The following is a 20,015-nucleotide window of genomic DNA, read 5'->3' on the forward strand; positions in this document are numbered from 1 at the left end:
ATTTAATCTTACTGTAGTGGTGTAAATGAATAGCTTTTAAAGTGAAATTGATGGGTTAGACTTGAGAACTCTGATCAACTTAGAGACCCAGCAGAAAGATAGGTAATTGATTCAAGGGGCTGAAAGAGACATATTTTTGCCTTGTCCAATGTGGGAATTTGTTTTTGGACTATGTGTATTTATTACAGGATTGTTTTCCTTTTTTCCTGCAAATGGGGGGGGGAGGAGATAAAATGGATTTTTGTTCACTTAAAAAAAAGAAATAAATGAAATTGGCAAGGCTGTCTGCAGCTTTAGACAAAAGATCAGAGTGATTAGTGGGGTCAATGGCAACTTGGCCCAACCCTCTCACTTAATAGATGAGGAGCTGATAGGGAGTTGACAAGTCATCAGAAAGTTACACAAGCAATAAATAGAAGAGCCTGGAATTTGAATCCAGGTCTTCAGACTTCAAAAGAAGTCCTTTGTGCCACATTGTCTTCATGTTTTCCTTTCTCTTTCTTAGTCTTTCCTCTTGTAATTTATAAACCCATGATGTCTATCCCTCTCTATCCTATGTAGTTCCCTTCCCTCCCCAGAATTAGAACCCTTTACCCTTTAGTTGATGGTTTTTAGAAATTATTGTAGCCATGGGGTAAAAAAACATTATGTGATGGTTCATTTTGGGGTAATGAAATGATTGGCAATTTGATTAGGCTGGTTCTCAGAAATCAGGCTAAAGGGGGCAACTGGGTGGCTCAGTGGATTGAGAACCAGGCCTAGAGACAGGAGGTCCTGGGTTCAAGTTTGACTTCAGACACTTCCTGGTTGTGTGACCCTGGGCAAATCACTTAACCCCCATTACCTAGTCCTTACCACTCTTCAGCCTGGAACCAATACATAGTATTGATTTCCAAGATAGAAGGTAAGGTTTTTTTTTTCCTTTTTTAAAGAAGTCAGGTTAACTCTGGCCCCATACCCTAAGGTTTTCCAATTCCATGTCACTCAAACCAAGCTTATCATTTTGCCTAAGTCTCTTCTTCCTTCTGACTTCACTATTTTTGTCTAGGGGTCACTGGTCACACTCTAGGGGTCACACTCCCATGTTAATAAGCTCAAAATTAGTTCTCTTCAATTCTTCCCTCTCTTTCATGTCCACTAAGTTACTATATCCATCAGTTCTTTCCTCTGATTTGTCCTCTCTATAGCCATTACCACTACCCAAGTTTGTGTTCATCACCAGCTTTCTGAACTGTTGTGATCCAAGGCTAAAAGACCTCCTTGTCTCCACTTTACCAACCCTTCCCCTTCTCATCTCCAGTTCATTGTTCACAGTATTTATGGATAATTTTCATTTGTGAACATGTCCTTTATCTACTCAAAGATGAAGCAGAGTTATTTTTTGGGCAGAGGCATGGGCCTGGAGTCAATAAGATCTAGGTTCAAATCACATCAAATACTGGCTGTGTGATCTTCAGCAAGTAAAATGGGTAGATTGGAGTTGATCTATAAGGCCCCTTCTAGTTTTAAATGTATAATCTTTTTAAAAATTAAATTTGTTATGTATTTATTTTTAGCATTCTTTCCTTTTTTATATTTTGAATTCCAGATTCTCTCCTTCCATCTTATCCACACTGAGAAGGCAAACAACATATCAGTCACATATGTGAAACCATGAAAAACATATGTCCATATTAGCAATATATCAAAACAATTTTTCTCTTCTCTTCTTTTTTTTTCTTCAATTTTTAAGACCCTCCAAATTCTGACACTACTTCTATTCCTTATATTACTTCCCTTTTCTCACTGTGTTTTTCAGGATGTACAATTATCTGCCTCCCAAAACACATCTGAGCTTATTCACCTTTTTGTCATCATATTTGCTGTGCTTTGTGCCCAGAATGTTTTCCCATCCCTTCTTGGACTACTGATTTTTCCCTTCGTACTTTAAAGATCATCTCAAATGCACGTGCTCTATGAAAACTTCCCTGATTTCCATACCCCTTTCCTTTAAAAGGAATACTTTGTTTTATAGTTCTCAAATAAATTTATCATGTTAACATTATAATTCCTTGTGTCTTATCCCCTTGCTGGATTATAGATGCTCTTTCAATGTGATGGTGAACCTATAGCATGGGTACCAAAGATGTCATGTAGAACACTCTCTGTGGGAGGAACTGCTCCCCTCCCCCTTTCCATTGTGCCTGAAGACATTGCCCCTCTGCCTAGTAGCCCAATGGAAGTGTTTTCTCCCTCTCCTGTCTGGGCTAAGGGGGTGGGGCTGGGCATACCCAGCATGTGGAGGAATGGGCAAGGCACACAGCCTCTGATGGGGCAAGCATGGCATTCCGTCTGAGGGATGGAGTGGGAGTGAGGCCCAGCACAACATCTCTAAAAGGTTCGCCATCACTTTTTGGATACAGAGGTGTTTGGATTGGAGGAATCAGTATCAGAAGTATGGGTAGGGTGTGAACTTAGAGTTGATTGTGTTGGGTTGGAAGACTGGGTGGGGTGTGAACTTAGAGTTGATTGTGTTGGTTGGGAGTGTGGGTGGGGTGTGTACTCAGAGTGGGTTGATTAGAATTAGAGTTTTCTGAGGCCAAGGGGGCAGAGGGAGAGGTAGGTTGGTTAGAAGCAGGGGGTTCTAAAGTCAAGTTGGCATGAGGAGCTGTGTCCAGAGTTTCTGATAATGTTCTTAATTCTCTTTTAATGCTTCTCATAAAAGCTACAATCTCTCCCTGACCTTCCTCTATAAACTTAAGCCGAGTATTTAGTTCTGCATATTGTTGAGTATTAGAAGGAACACTTGGTTGGTTTGACTGAGAAGTGGGTTTTGTAAAGAAATACCATATTACAGCTATAACAATCAAAATCCCAAGAGGGAGTACTGTGTTAATTATATTTTGCCATAAATCCCATGGTATGAGAAATTTTAGAGAGAAAAAAATGCAAATTTTACAAGGTTGGTCATGGAGCTGAATAGCCAGTTGTTAAATATGTTGTGAACTGGCCGTAACCACATATTTCTAAAGTAAACATGTGGGGAGAAGAACAAGGCCAGAACTTTCCCCAGGTTTGTCTTAATCTTAATTTAAGCAGTTGTTCCCTAAAGGAAAGGATTTAGAAATAGTTCTCCTAGCCAGGATTTTAGGGCCCTGTTGCTAAGATCTAAAACAGCTTAAATTTAAGGAGAATCTAAAAGGTTTTTTATTCACCCGTTCTTGCAGCTATAATTTTGAAGTCAAGTTAAAACAGAAAACAAAACTGACTGATAGGCAAGCAATAAAGCAAAGAGATAAAGGAAAGAGATTTCCAGAAGTCTTTTGAGGGTTTCTCACCAACTTCATGAGGTCGCCATAAACTGTGAGATTTAAAATGGTTGAGGTCTTAAACTGTAGTGATTAAAATAGTGGAAGATATAAATTGTGATAGATATAAGAGAGGGTGAGTAAATTTGACCACAGAAATATGTTTCACTACAGTGTCTTGGGTTTTAAAATCAAATATAAGGTGGTCGCCAGAGAAATATTCCCAATTATTCAAATACCCAAGTCAATTGGGTTTTATAGAGATTTTAATGAACAATACAATGAGTAATCAAAGAAAGAGAGAGAGATTAAGAAAGGAATAAGTATGAAGGGCCTCAAGCTAATATGGCCTAGACCTGAGTCTTAAAAGAGAAATCAGTCAGTTTTTTTAACACTCACCACAAGGTCTGACTAAACAAGGATTCTAGTAACACCAGGCCAGTTCCATCTCAGCTGGCTTCACCAGAGAGCCTTCCAGCCAGAGACTGTTCCAAAAGGCCTCTCTCAAGAGATTCTTCCCAAGCGGTCTTCATCAGAGATCCTCCAAAAGGCTTCCTCCAAAGGGATATATCCAAAAGGATATATCTCTCCTCAAGAGATTCTGCTTTTTCTTATATAGGGGTTTTTCTCCCATGTCACCTCCCCTAAGTCCCTACATCTACCAATCACTGTAGACGCTTTCCAAAGGACTGCCCATCTAAATTCCTGCTAAGTCAACTAATCTCCTCAGTAAGTCTGAACCAGTGAAAACACAGCTGAGTTAACTAATCTCATTAAGACAAAACTTGCCCGACCCTTTTTGGTACCTAGCATCTCATTGTATCAATTCTAAAAACAGGCCTGGCTCAAAGAACTCCTTGCCCCACCATAAGCATGGATCCAAGTACTTTCTTTGTTTAGCAAGGAGTTTTCTCCCCTAAAGCAGTCTTAAGTACGGGTGGAGTAGAGGTCCTTCCATTTCTGATCCTGGCGAGTTCTCACATCAAAATGGGAAATGTTTCTCAGTAGGGAATTTGTTCCAATTAAGAATTCCCTGATGGGGAAATTTTTAACATTCACAAGTCTGAGAGATTTCAAGATTTACACCACCCTATTCAGACCGTACTTTAGAAGATCTGATTTAGCTATTTCCTGATTAGTAACAATGGAGATACTTGGTCTAACAGAATCAAGTCTTGGGAACTCTACAGTTCTCCACCCACCCTGCTTAGTTTAACAAGGTCAGGAATGTCTGCACCATACTCAAGGATTAAGTATCTGAGAAAATGGTCTTCAACAGACATGTGCAGAAACAGCAAGACAGACCCCTGGGCTGTCCTAAGTCAAGCTAAGTTATCATTGGTACAGATGAGATGCAGGGTCTATGTAGGGCATGTCACTTCCTCTACTCACTCCCCCAATCCCCCCAGAGGCGGCTCTGGCTGGCAGCATGCTAAGGGTACCGAAATCTTGGCGTGGTGGCAGCTATTTGTCTGGCTTTTGGCGGTGAGTTTGTCCTTGACCTAATTCAGGTTCAGGCATCTTGGTTGAGCCCTCTTGGAGTTCAGGCCTTTCTCTTTTACTCTCCAAAACCTTACCTTCTAGAGCCTCAAATCTTCCCACCTGGCACAAGTTGGTGGGAGAAATCCTACACCCTTTCCTTCTCCCTTCTTCTTAAATTTCTTTCCATTATATTAATTAAATCACCACAAATTTCCAGACTGACTTGGGTAAATTTTTTTTATTTGGGATATCCATGGAGACCAATAATTAATATAGTTTAGGTCACAATGCTAAAATTATTCTTTACAAAAGGAAGCTGTACCTTTGACGTTCCTAATGTTATTTTCAGCTATTCTTTTCTTCCCATGATTCAGAAAGCCAGTATTTCCTTTCTTTCCCAATCCCCAAATGCACAAAAGCCCCCAGAAATGCTGACTCTCCTGCATATCTAGCATGAAATCTGTCCTGTATAGACAGACAAAATCTAGCTGCCTGCTTGGATAGGTAAAATTCTTCTCTCCACAAGATAGTAATAATTCTCCCTTTAGAGCAGACCCAAGCAAAATAAAGCCTGCTCAATAAAAGGGATTCTTCTGGGCTTGCTGAGCAGCTGTCAGGTGGGACCAAACTCTGCAACTTTTCCTCTCTTAGTAGTACATTGTTGATGAAGCAGAGGTTGTTAACAAATTCCTCCATGCTGCCTGGGAGCGGGGCAAGCTGCTCCTGTCTTCCCAGTCACAAATGAACCTGATGGCTCATCTTTGGAATCCTGCAGGTCATTTTTCCTTCCCTTCTCTCAAAATAAACAAGTATATGGCCAGGCAACCAATCTACCAACAACTTTCCAGCAGTGACTTTGGGGACACCCAAACACGGGTTGTCCTTAGCAGATTAGACAAGTTCTGGTTTTGGAGCTTAGTACAAGATTACCCGCACTCCAGTTTCAGGGGGGATGGAAACACATCCCAGTCTCCAGCAGCGTTTTAATATTGTTTGGAATTTCGGCCACACTTCACTGGCTTCACTACCTGAGTCCCACGTGAATGATATATTTAGAACATACTGTTAAGGGCTTGGCCACCTTCTGCATTTGATTTAAACAGGTTAGGTCAAGGACGTCTAATGGATTATAAATACTGCCTCCATATCACCTGGTTATAGGTGACACTGGACAATTTTTCCCAGCAGCCCTCTCATTTGTCTTCATTTGGGTCTATATGCGCCCTCTGTTCTGTTTCCAATTTGACATAGCCTGTGGGTTCCAATCAGAGCTTGGCGTTTTCAGGAACTTTTAATTTTAATCAACGAAGACACATCTGTTTCATGTTAAAAAGGAATCATGCAGAACTTTACATCTTTGAAAAAAATGACTTTCTCCACCTTCCCATGTTCTTTTTCCTGTCACCTGGATGTCAGGAGGCAGACCTCAGCAAAACGGAGTCCTGACAGCATCATTAAGGAGTATTAATATTGTCTTTTCTAACCCTGTGTCTCTAATAGGAAGCAGTCCTGAGCTCCTGAGGATCAAGGAAAGAGAAAGGGGCAGCGCCTCATTATTCTTTCAGACCTCAGCGATGTCCCTCTGATAAGGCAAAGCTTGAAGGGGCTCGAATTAAGATCTAATTGTAGTTTCTAGTCTAAACAGTAATAGTAATGATTCCAAGAGTCTCAAAGTACTTTCTATACACCATATCATTTAATGCTCCCAATAAAAACAGCTGATATTAATTTTTGTTCTGTTGTTTCAGTCATGTCCGACTCTTGGTGTCCTCATTGGGGTTTTCTAGGTAAACATACTGGAGTGGTTTGCCATGTACTTCTCTAGTTCATTTTACAGATGTGGAAACTGAGGTAAATAGGGTTAAAGTAACTTGCTCAGTATCACAGAGCTAAAGTGTCTGAAGCTGCATTTGAATTCAGTTCTTCCTGACTCCAGGCTTGGTGCTCTGTCCACTGCACCAAATGTTAACAGAGTAGTTTAAGATTTGCAAAAATACTTTACCTATGTTATCCATTTGATACAACCAGCCAAGGAAGTAGGTGCTATTATTATACCTTACAGATGAAGAAACTGAGGCTCAAAAAGGTGAAGAGATTTATCAGGGATTTTTTTACACAGGAAGAAACAATTACAGATTGGTCTCAAATCCATGCCTTCATGAATCCAGATCTATTTGCTATACTAAGTTATATGATTGGAATCTTGAAAATGACTCTTTTTTTCACCTTCTCCTCCTCCTTTCCTTCTGTCTTAGTATCAATTTTGAAATGTAAGAGTGGCAGGGGCTAGGAAATTGGGGTTAAGTGACTTGCCCAGGGTCATATAACTAGGGAATGTCTAAAGTCAAATTTGAACCCAGGTCCTTCTGACTCCAAGTTCTCTATCCAGTGTGCTGCCTAGCTGACCCCAAATTTCTTTTTTTTTCAAAAGCAGGAGACAGAGTTCTTTAAGAATATATATATATATATATATATATATATATATATTCAATCAATCAACCAAAAAAGTATTCATTAAGTGCCTACTACATGCTAGGCATTGTGTTTGGCACTGGGGTTATAAACATTGTAATAAATGAAGTAATCCCTACTGAAATATTTATGACAATAATCCAGGTAGTCTGGTTATGGCAAGTTATAGAAGATTAAAGGATATAAAAACAAAAAGAATGAATAAAAATGTATTTTTAAAAAAGAGATATAGAAGCTGAAGGTTATTTAAAAGAAAATTAATGCTTATTAGTCTGGTTGCAAAAAAAAAATGGCCAGTCTGGTAGAAAAGTGACATAGTTGAGAGGATCAGACTTGAAATCAGGAAGGTCTGTGCTCAGATTTGACCCAAGACACTAGCTGGGTGACCCTGTCAAGTCAACCCTTGCCTCAGTTTATTCATATATAAAATGGGGATAGTAATAATATGAATTGATAGTTTATGAAATTATGAAATGGTGGTTCTTTGGGCACTTGCTGGTAAAGTGGAAAATGGGGTGACAATCATATTTCAGTTAGCCACAGAGATCATGGTGATGAATAGCCCATTATAGACAGTGGGGAAAGGGGTACAGAGGCAGATGGTAGAGGGACAGATGATGGGGTGCTGAAGGAAGGCAGACTGTGAGGAAGAGGATGGTGAAAGTGAGAGGCACAAGTAATTACATAACCATGGATTACAGTAGGGAGAACTGGGCATCATGGAACTGATGGAGACTGTTGTGGGATGGACAGTATTTTTGAGAGCTTATTTTTTATTTTTTTTTGGGGGGGGGAACAGATTATATATTTCACTTTAGGTTCATTACCATATCCATATAATCTCAAAGGCAATGGTAAAAATTTGAAGATAATTTGTCCACATTATTTCAAAAAAATGGTGCAGTGTCAGGAAGACCTGAGTTCAAATATGGTGTCAGACACTAGCTATGTGACCCTGGGCAAGTCATTTAATCCTGTTTGCCTCAGTTTCCCCATCTTAAAAGTGAACCGGAGAGGATAATGACAAACTTCTCCTGTATATTTGCCCAGAAAACCTGAAATGAGGTCACCAAGAATCGGATAGGTACAATCGAAAAATGGCTAAACAACAACAGCTTTGGTGATCTGGATGTCTAGAACTGGATGTCTGAGATTTAAAAATAAAAGGCCCTGACAGCAGAGCCTAGATGGCTTCCCCTGATTCAACCCATATTATCAGAAGGTGAATTTTGGATAATGTATGATACAATTTGTAAATTACGCTCCTCTGATCTTTGGGACGTTTTGTCCCCGACTTCCATGTTCCCTTTGGCAATTTTATTTCCTGCTCTTAGCCTTTTCTACTGGCTACTTATAAACTTACTATACTGACTCTAATCAGGGGAGGGTCAGGGGGGGAGCAGAATAAGTTACAGTTTTAACACATAGTACCCAAGTCCTGGGTCTATTGTGAGGCTCAAGTGATATAATATTTGTAAAGCATTTAGCCTTGTAGCCTGGAACATTCTAGGCAACATATAAATGCTCGCTATTATTGCTATGATGATGATGATGGTCATAATCATCAGCATCATTATTATAAAGATCTGAAAGAGTGGAGACCTGATTTCTCCTCCTGCCTGTGTGATTTTGGGACAGATAATGATAGCCTCTAGCTAACATTGATGAAACTCTTTAAAGTTTGCAAAGAACTTCGTATATATGATCTCATTTGATCCAACAATGCTGATATGATTTTCTCCTCCTTCCCCATTTTCATTTATTTCATGAAACGTTTCCCAAAGATATTTTAAACATTTAGTTTAAAAATTTGATCCCAAAGTCTCTTCCTCCTTCCCCTATCCTATCCTTGAGAAGGTAAGCAATATGGTATTAATTATGCGTGTGAGATCATATACAATATATTTCAATATTAGCCACGTTGCAAAAGAAACCATAAAAAGGAGAGGAAAAGAGAGTGGAAAAAGTAGTATGTTTTAATCTACAGTCAGAGGGGCAGCTGGGTAGCTCAGTGGATTGAGAGCCAGGCCCAGAGAAGGGAGGTCCTAGATTAAAATCTGACTTCAGACACTTCTTAGCTGTGTGACCCTGGGCAAGTCATTTAACCCTCATCGCCTAGCCCTTACTGCTTTTCTGCCTTGGATCCAATACACAATATTGATTCTGAGATGGAAGGTAAGGGTTTAAAAAAATCTATAGTCAGTTCATCAGTTCTCTCTCTGGAGCTGGACAGCATTCTTTACTTATTATTTTCATCCATATTTTATAGATGAGGTAGCTAGGAGGTTTTACTGTATAGAGTGCCCAGGCTGGAGTTGGGAAGACTCATCTTCCCAGATTCAAATCTGGCCTCAGACACTTACTAGCTAGGTGACCCTGGGGAAATCCCTTAATCCTGCTTGCCTCAGTTTCCTCATCTGTAAAATGAATTAGAGAAGGAAAAGGTAAACCACTCCATTATCTTTGCCAAGAAAACCCCAAGTGGGGTCATAAAGAGTTGGACATGACCTCTAAAATGGGATGATGCTTCTCGATTTATTTGGATATAGCATCTAGTATTGCAATAAACTATTCTTTTCAAATGAATTTTCAAAGCTTTCTTTAAAACTTCTAAATGGAGTAAAATAGATAAAGTCTTTCATTTGGGGGGCAATGAAGACAAACATTCTCTAGGAAACTCTTCCACAAATTTGTTTTCTATGTTATTTTTTATATCTATCATATTTCTATATTTTCTATATATTCTATATTTAATGTAATTCCATATCAATATATTCTTGTATTTCTATATTCTAGAATATATTCTACATTATTCCAATCTCTATATGAGATTAGAAAAAGCAACACATACGTGATGGGGGAGATAAATAACAGTTGATTCACTTTTTTCCTCCCCAATTTGTTAGAGAAGGAATGGCACTAAGTGAAGGAAAAATATGGTGACAGCATTAGTGGCTGGGTGGCTGGACTCTAATCATGAAGAATGGTCACTAAATAGGTGGATCTGAGTGTAATCTCCATCTATAGATTTAAATGGGGTTGACTGAATCCTCTTCCCACCGTTTTTTGAAAGAATCATCTTGCATGCTTCCTATAGATGATGCTATTGAATTTTAATTGAGCTTTAAGATAATAGAAACAGTGTATTAGTCAACAGCCAAACTTAGAGACAAAGTTAAGAGACCTGGATTCAAGTGTCATCTGTGACACATACTGACTGTGTGATCCTGGGGAAAGTCATAGCTTTTCAGTGGCTATAGAAAAGATCTTGACCTGCAAAGAGCAAGTTTCCTTATTTGAAAGTTATGTTCCTAGTGAAATTAGGAGATCTAGTCTTTGTCCTCCTATTCATACTGAGATAATAATTGCTGGTTTTACAAAGCATTTTCAAGGTTTACAAAGTGCTTTAAATGTATTATCCATAGTTCATAAATTAATCTTGTGCATTAGAAATAAGATGATTTTCTTCTTTTACTACTTACGACCTCTGTAACTCTAGGGAAAACATTCTTCAAGCCTCGATTTTCTTATCTGAAGAAGTTGAACTAAATGACCTCTTGCAGCTCTGGCAATATTCATGAAATAGTTCATGACGGAGAATTGGAAAAAGTATTGTCTACTGTGTATCAGTCATTGCTCTAAGAGTTTTACCACAATTGTGTGATATTATTATCCTGATTTTACAGTTGAAGAAACTGAGGCAGATAATGATTAAGAGATTTGCCCAGAGACATCCAGCTAATAAAGTATCCTATGTTGTATTTGAACTCTGGTTTTCCTGATTCAAGGCTCAGTGTTCTATCCCTTGTGCTACTTAGTATGTTAGTTGGAGCTTCTATAAGCATATAAACACACATATAATTTACATTCTTCTAAAAGCACGTCTTCCCCCAAACCCCTGTGTTGTGGAGAAAGTTGGATATCAGTTAGCTTTGCTTTGGTTTTTTAATTTTTATTTTATTTATTTTTAACCCTTACTTTCTGTCAGTATCAATTCCAAGATCGAAGAGTGGCAAGGGCTAGGCAATTTGGGTTAAATGACTTGCCCAAGATAATACTGCTAGGAAGTGTCTGAGGCCAGATTTGAATCCAAGTCTTACTGATTCCAGGTCTGGCTTTTTAACCATTATGCTACCTAGCTGTCCCTGTTTTTTATGTTAAAAAAATTTAGTGCATATATTATTTATATTTATTTTTTAAAATTACATATAAACAAAAATATTTAACATTCATTAAAAAAATTAAAGTTCCAAATCTACAACCCAACTTGAGGGGGCAAATAATTTGATATGGATTCTACTTTTGCAGTCATACAAAACATTTCCATATTAGCCATGTTGCAAAAGAAAACACAGACAAAAAACCCCCTAACAATAATAAAGTAAAAAATGATATGCTTAAATCTGCAATCAGTCCCCATCAGTTCTTTCTCTGGTGGTGGAGAGCATTTTTCATCATTAACCCTTCAGAATTGTCTTAGATCACTGTATTGCTGAGAATAACAGTCATTCACAGTTGGTTCATTCACAGCCATCCAATTCAGCTGAGGAAGTCTCCAGGTGTAATGACTTTTCCTGCCACTGGGCCCAGGCTTCCAACGCCGAGAGAGTGGGACTGTCTCTGTGCATCGACTTTTCCACTTAAATCTTCATGCACAGGTGTCTTTGTGCACAAAAACACACAAAGACAATCGTCATCCTCGGTTCGAGAGACAACCAACAACAACAACAGTTGGTTACCATGTAAAAATGTTCTACTATTTCTGCTCACTTCACTTTGCATCAGTTAACATAAAACTTTCTAGGTTTTCTAAAATCCTCCATATCATTTCTAAGGGCCCAATCATATTCCATTACAATCATATACTACAACTTGTTCATCCATTCCCCAATAGATGGTCATACCTTCTATCTCCAATTTTTGCTGCCAAAAAAAGAGCTGCTAGAAATATTTTTGTACAAATAGATTCTTTCCCCCTCTTTGATGTTTTTGTATATAGACCTAGTAGTGGTATTGCTGGATCAAAGGGTATGCAAAGTTTTATAGCCCTTTGAGCATAGTTACCAATCTTTCTCCACAATGGTTGGATCAGTTCAAAAGTCCACCACAATTTAACTTTGTTTTGTTAAAGGGACCAGAGATGTCACTTCAGGTGGGACAGTCAAGCTAGAAAATCATAGACAAAGGGAATCATAGGATTATTGATCTATAGGTCATTTAATCCATCCATCTCATTTAACAGATGAGGAAGTTGAGTCCCAGTGAGTTGCCCAGCATAACAAAAGTCACAAATATCAGAGGTGGGATTTAAATTCAGTCCTTTGAACTCTGCAGCCAGGGTGAATTTTATCAGGTCATTTCCTCAAGCTCAAGGGGAACTTGGAAAGCAGGTATCCTAGACTCCATCACCAAAAAAAAAAAAAAAAATCAAACTAACCCTAAAAATCTAGATTTATATATGCCTAATATAAATCGGTAATGCAATAATTTTATTCAAAGGAAAGCATCATTATAATTCTTTTTCATTTTAATTTTCTTATTCACTCATAATTCAACAAATGTTTCTTTAGAAGCAAGGTATTGCTGAGTAATGTAAAGGGGGGCACAAAGGTGAATTGTCATCTCTTGAAAGAGAGGATTCTACACAGAATGAGATGGAATGCTGGAGAAGCAGAGATGACAGATAAGAGCAGTTGGAAGGTTCAGGAGCAAGGGTCAGGTCAAGTTGCTTGAAAAACCTGATCACTCATTTGTATAAACAACCCAGGGTCCCCCTCCCTTTTAATACTCTGCTTCTGTAGGAGAAATAAGATGTTTGGTTAGTTAGGCAACAAGCACTGTATGAAGCACTGGTGATTCAAAAAAGGGCAAACATATGGTGCCTCCCTTCAAGAAGCTTACATCTAATAAAGGGAAATAGCATGTAATTAAGATATATAGACATATAAAGAACAGCTGGAAGGAAATACAATTTCCTAAATTTAATTTTAATTTAATTTTCTTAATTACATATACATAAAAATTTTTAGCTTTTAAAAATAATTTGTGTTCCATATTTTCACCCTCCTCCCTCCTATCCCCACTCCTTGAAAAGGCAAGCAAATTTGACATAGATTATATATGTTCAGTCATGCAAAACATTTCCATATTAGCCATGTTGCAAACGAAAATACTGACCAACCCCTCTCCCCCCCCCAAATAATAAGGAAAGTTTTTAAGAAGTATGCTTCAATATGCATTCCGACTTCATCAGTACTCTTTCTGGAAGTGGACAGCTTTCTTGATTGTAAGTCCTTTGAAATCGTCCTGGACCATTGTGTTGTTGAGAATATCTAAGTCATTCACAATTAATCATTGTATGACATTGTTGTTCTGGTTCTGCTCACTTAATTTTGCATCAGTTCATGTAAATTGGAAGGTAATCTTTTTTTTTAATGATGAATTGAAAATCTTTATTTAATTAATTAATTTAGAATATTTTTCCATGATTACATGATTCATGTCCTTTCCCTCATCTCTTCCCTCCCCACTCCCAGAGCCAATGAGCAATTACACTGGGTTTTACATGTGTCATTGGTCAAGACCTATTTCCATATTATTATTTGCACTAGGGTGATCATTTAGGGTTTATAACTCCAGTCATATCCCCATCAACCCATGTGATCAAGAAGTTATTTTTCTTCTATGTTTCTACTTCTATAGTTCTTTTTCTGGATGTGAATAGTGTTCCTTCTCATAAGTACCTCAGAAATGTCTTGGATCATTTCATTGCTGCTAGTAGAGAAGTCCATTACATTTGATTGTGGCATCAATTTTTGGAGGCCATTCCAGTTCACATGGAATTCCTCCAGTTCATTATTCCTTTGAACACAATAGTATTCCATCATCAACAGGTACCTCAATTTGTTCAGCCATTCCCCAATCGAAGGGCATCCCTTCGTTTTCCAAATTTTTGCCTCCACAAAGAGCGTGGCTATAAATATTTTTGTACAAGTCTTTTTCCTTACTATCTCTTTGGGGGTAAAAACTCATCAGAGATATGGCTGGATCAAAGGGAAGACAATCTTTTAAAGCCCTTTGGGCATGGTTCCAAATTGCCATCCAGTGGAAGGTTATCTTAAAGGAAAGCTTCTAGTAGCTGGGAGGAGCAAGGAAAGGTCTCTTGCAGAAAGCAGGATTATTCAATAAACTTTTATTAAATACTTTATTGTGTGCAAGACCTTGGAGATTCAAAGACATGCATGCAACAACCCTGACCCTTCAGCCTCTAAATAAATAATATACGATAAATGCAAGAAGAAAGGTATAAACAAAGCATAATGGGTTCAGGGGAAAGACATGACTTCTGAGTAGGAGAAATGAGGCAGGGCCTTAGAGGGAGGTATATAGGGCTGGACCTCAAGGCATAGGATGGGAAAGTGCAGGTGGACTTAGTCCAGTTTGGCTATAGATTAAGGTAGCACAGGAATGGAGATATAGTGAGAGAAGCCTGGAAATGTAGATTGGGACTAGGCATTGAAAGACCTTAAATGCCAGGTTTAGATCTATCTGATTTGGTAGGAAATGAGAGCTAATGAAGGCTTTGGAGTAGGGAATTGTTATGGTAGAGTATTTACTTTTTGAATCAGTCACAGTTATGAATTAATTTATTGTTCAGTCTTGTTCAGTCATTTCAGTTGGGCTTGACTTTTGGTGATGCCTTGTGGGGCTTTTTTGGCAAAGATACTAGAGTGGTTTTTGTCACCTTCTCTAGCTAATTTTACAGAAGAAGAACTAAGGCAAACAGGATTAAGTGACTTATTTAGGGATAGGTAGCTAGTAAGTGAAGCCAAATTTGAACTTAGGAAGCTGATTCTATTAAACATGGGATAGTAAACTATCACTTCTTTTATACTCCACTGGGAAGTAGGAAAGACTCCCCAATAAATAGGCTTATGGTATTGCTGAACAGATATTTTGCATTCATCTCATATCTATATCATTTGAGCAGCAACTCAAAGACCTCATTTTCTGGCTGGCGAGGTATGCATTTCTGTTTGTAGTCCTTTCCTACAAGAATGTGGATAGTCCCCACTCTGGGACTTTCTCCATCACATGAAGCAAATGAATCAAGGATAGAAGTATTCATCTCAGAATCACTATTCAGATATTCTTGAGGAAGGAGAGGGAGAGACTGAAGATAGAACAGAAAGAAAGAGTATTTGATGAAACTGGTCTTGAAGGAGGTAGAAGAGTATGAGAATAGGACCACTTCTTCCTCTGAGATAGGAAGGAAGGATGAAGTGAATGAGTATAGATGAAAATTATGTGGTGGAGTGGAATGAAGTTAAGAATGCTTGCACTGCCACTTCTATTTTTTCAGTAAAATATTCAGTTGTAACTAGAATGGGGCTACTATACTTTGGTGTCTTCTGGGAAGTACTCCTTCCCAGGGATGTCTAGTGACAATGGTCCCTGTGTTTTGGGATCCTTTGCTGGTCTATGTTGAATAGCAAGATGTTGATTTTCTTTTGGCCACATTCCCAGAAGCCTTTTTTTTCCAGGGCCTGCTCTCATTTGGCAGGACCATAAGAGGACACTCTAGGAGATAGCTCATTACTTTTTCCCATGCAGCTGTGCCTATGGTTGAACTCTCCTCTGTTCCATTATGTACACATCTCACCCGCTCTGGCCAAGAACCTTGCTTCTTCACTACCTTTCCACTCCCTGCAATTATTATCTATGCCCTTTGCCAAACTCCACTGCCCTTTCTGTCACTGCTACAACATCCTCCTTCTCTTTCCTATTTTAATTCTCTTTCTTCCTCTTTGCCTGAAAACACACTTATATCTTTCTTAAAAAACAAAATAAAATAAACAAAACAAAAAACCAAATCAACAAAATGCAGTCTTCCATCAAGTCACAAGCTCCTGCCCTCTGCTCTAAATTTCTCAAAAGTAACATGTCCTGGCCACTGCCTGTACTTCCTTGTTTACTCTGTTTAACTCCTTACCATTTGGCTTCTAGCTAGTCTCTTGACTTCTAAAAGACCCCTGTTGGACTCCAAACTGAAAAATAAAAGAATTTCTATTTGTGGCTCTAAGTACAAGTGTTCTTAACCTTTTTTTGTGTCATTGATCTCTGGCAATCTGATGAAACCTATGAACCCCTTCTTAGAACAATATTTTATTTCTGTAACATATTTACACATAAATTTTCCTTGGTTCCATGATTCATGTTATCTCCCTCCCCTCTTCCCTACCTACTTCCAGAGTTGACAGGCAATTCTACTGGGTTTTACACATATTATCACTCAAAACAAATTTCTGTATTCGTTTTTGTAAGAGAATAATCTTATAAAACCAAACCCCCAAATTGTATACCCAAATAAACAAGTGATAAATCATGTTTTCATCTGCATTTCTACTCCAACAATTCAGAACAATATTTTAAAGAATTCATAAATTAAAACTAATAGGATTACAAAGGAAACCAATTATGGGCAGAGAAGAAGGGGGAAAGCATTTTTTAAATACCTATTACAATCTCCCAGGCATTGTGCTAAGTACTTTACAAATATTTGATCTTCACAACAACCCTATGAGATAGGTGTTATTATTATTTCCATTTTATAATCAAGGAAATTGAGGCAGACAGCAATTAAGTGACTTGCCCAGGACCACCCAACTAGAGGCCAGATTCAAACTAAGGTTTTCTGGACTCCAGACCCAGCATTTATCCACTGTATTACCTAGTTGCTTCAATTATATTGAGATGCAGTTATATGTATATATGTATTAAATATATATATGCATATATATACACATACATACACAGATATATATATACACATCCACATAAATATAATTAATGTAAGAATAAATCTTACACACACAAAGGTTGGTGGGGGTGGAGAGGGTTAATTGAAGAAGAGGATTAATTTTGGGATTTTGGGACTGCTTTTGTGGGAGAATGGGCTAAGAATTACAGGATAGCAGCCAGGATTGAGATGAGGTGTCTCCCATTTTAAAATGGGACTACTATTTTTTTTTTAGTGCCCACACAGTAAGGGTTTATCAAAAAACATCTGTAACATTCCCTGAGCTCTCTTGAGAAATAACCTTCAAAGGAATTATTAGAGATGTTGTTGATAGCATTTAGCTAAGCCAACAAAAGTGCCTTCAGCCTTTCTCATGCTTGATTGGCTATTTTGCTAAAATCGGAACAGACCAAATTGTAGAGCTGGCTTCATTTTACCTATGGAAGCAAGGATAGATGAAATCCATCTTGAAATGGGAACAAAGACGTCTTTTAGAATGAGAAATGTTCCATAAAATTGTTTTCTGTTTCTGTATCTCCATAGTGAGGATGCTTGTTTTGGACCTAGCAAGCTGAACATTCTTTTTCTTAGATTCCTTTTTTTGAGGAGCAGGGATTGGTGGAGTAGGAATGAGTCCTGAATTGGTTCTTGAAGATAAGAAAATATTAGTATTTTAGAGGAAACAAATCTTTTCTCATAGATAAGAAAGACCCTCTCCAAGGGCACTTTTCAGAAAATGTGATCCCCATATTTAGTCTCTTGAGTCTAGTAGGAAAGAGGTGAAATTGGAGACGGTCCAGAGGAGTTCATGGAAAACAGGAGGGCATGTATCTCTTTAATAACAGAACATCTGTTGGCCTAGCCTACTCACAGAAAGCTCAAAAAAAAAAACAACAAAAAAAAAACAGAAGTATCTTTATTAGCTTGAGAAACAGGAAGCTTTTTTAATAACATACCATGAATTGATATATAAGGAGAGCTGTTCATGAATAGTTCTTAATATTATTCTTTCCAGGAAATGTTTTTCATAGAAATAATATGGTTTCTGAATTGGGAGTTTCATTGATGAAGGAGCATCCCATATCCTCATGTAGCCTTTTTCCATCTATGTACACTTGGGCTTTTAAAAAATAAAATTTCCCTTTTTGGCTGTTCTGAATGAAAACTATCAACCATTAAGAATATTTTCACAGAAGCAGAACAATAAAAGAGGCTTGTGTATAAATCCAAGAGTCACTAAAATATTCAGCTTGCATTTAAAAAAGAGTATATAAAATTAAACATGTTTTTCTTTTAGGAGTTAAAAAAATGAAGAATGAACAAAAATTTATCTCCCTCTCACCTCAGCCTACTCTCTTGACCCCATCGAGAAAAAAGAGGGAAACAATGCTTCTAAGAAATATATATAATTCGGCAAAGCTAATTCCCATATTGACCACATTCAAAGATATAGGTCTCATTCTGCACCCTGTGTCTATCACCTTTCTGTCAAGAGATGGATAGCATGCTATATTATGGATTCGTTGGAATCATGATTATTCATTGCATGGATCAGAGTTCTTGTCTTTCAGTTTGCCCATGGCATTCAACATTTTGTTTCAAAGATATCCTGCTTGTCTGCCTCTCCTACTGAACTTTGCATTAGAAAACAAAACCCCTACAATGGTACTTGTAGGAATGCTCCAGACATAAGCATTACCCCTGTGCAAGGATGACATACAAATTCATGAGGTGTTCCATATTTTTTGGTTTATTGAAAAAATTAATTAAAAATAATACAATGACCTTTTTTCCTCTTTCCTTATTTTTTTGCCATCTCTCTCACTAGTTCCCCTTATTCCTTCCCAACTTTATTCCCTGTTAGTTAATTTTTAAAAATGCCTTATAACAAATAAACATAGAAAATTAAAACAAATCCACACATTGCTCATGTCCTAAAATGTATATCTCAGTCCTCACCTTGAGTTCTCTACTTTTGTCGGATAGTAGTCAACAGACTTCATATCCATGCTGTATTCATATGTTTGGTTATTGCATTATTCAGAAATCTTAAGTCTTTTAAATTCTCTAGGTTTACTTTGTTACTCTGAATGACCCATGATTATGTCAGTGTGGATATTTTCTCTTGACCCACCGATATGTATCATAAACCTTCTACGCTCTCTTGTTCTATGAAACTCTTGTCTATGTTCTACCATAAATCTTCTTTAGAAAGTGAACTCTATCTGCAAGAAACTTCTTTGGCGAAAGCTTCTTAGGGGCAAGGTCTGTTTGAAGTTTTGATCCCCAGGGGCTAGTGTAGTCCCTGGCACACAACAGGTCCTTAATAAATGTTTATTGATTGATTTAGTCTTGAGGATTCCAGTATACCACTCAGGTTGTTGGTTTGTTTGCTATTTGTCATTATCTCTTCATGACCAATCTCCCTTAGTTCCCTATCATACATGTCTTCAATAACATCTTCATTTCTTGTATGCAAAATATATGCATCTATAGATGTAATATAAAAATGTTATTGACATATGCAAATATCCTCCTTTGAAAAAGATTAAACATCCCCCACCTAGAATCAATGTCAAACTCTATCTTATTAGGAAATTCTAAATAAACTAAGTGAGACATTCTGGAGAAAAGGTCTCATAGTCCATGTGGTCACTATTCCAACATACTGGTTCTGGAGGGGTCATAGGCATACTTTTTGTTTCCTATTGATACTTCCAGACTCATCTCTTACCACCATCACTCATTAGCCTCTCTTTTGAGATGTACTCCTTTCAAATTTGCCCACTAATGACAGGAACAATTTTGTATGTGTCCAATGATCACATCCTTTCCCCTTCTTTCTCAAGTAATTCAGTATCTGAGCATGCCAATTTCCATTCTACCCTTACTCTTGCCCAGGGGACAACAACATACATATAAACAATAAATGTTTGTTGATTGCTTTGCCTCTAGTCTCTGATGAAAAGATGATG

At 37.8% G+C, this 20,015-nt stretch overlaps 1 pseudogene; it reads left to right on the top strand.

Moving 5' to 3' along the window:
• The first annotated feature begins 18,693 nt into the window (after positions 1-18,693).
• Positions 18,694-18,786, top strand: LOC130455674 (U6 spliceosomal RNA; annotated as a pseudogene).
• The last annotated feature ends 1,229 nt before the right edge of the window (positions 18,787-20,015 follow it).

The sequence above is a fragment of the Monodelphis domestica genome, chromosome 7, assembly GCF_027887165.1.
Source record: "Monodelphis domestica isolate mMonDom1 chromosome 7, mMonDom1.pri, whole genome shotgun sequence".
In the NCBI taxonomy this organism is placed as follows: Eukaryota; Metazoa; Chordata; class Mammalia; order Didelphimorphia; family Didelphidae; genus Monodelphis; species Monodelphis domestica.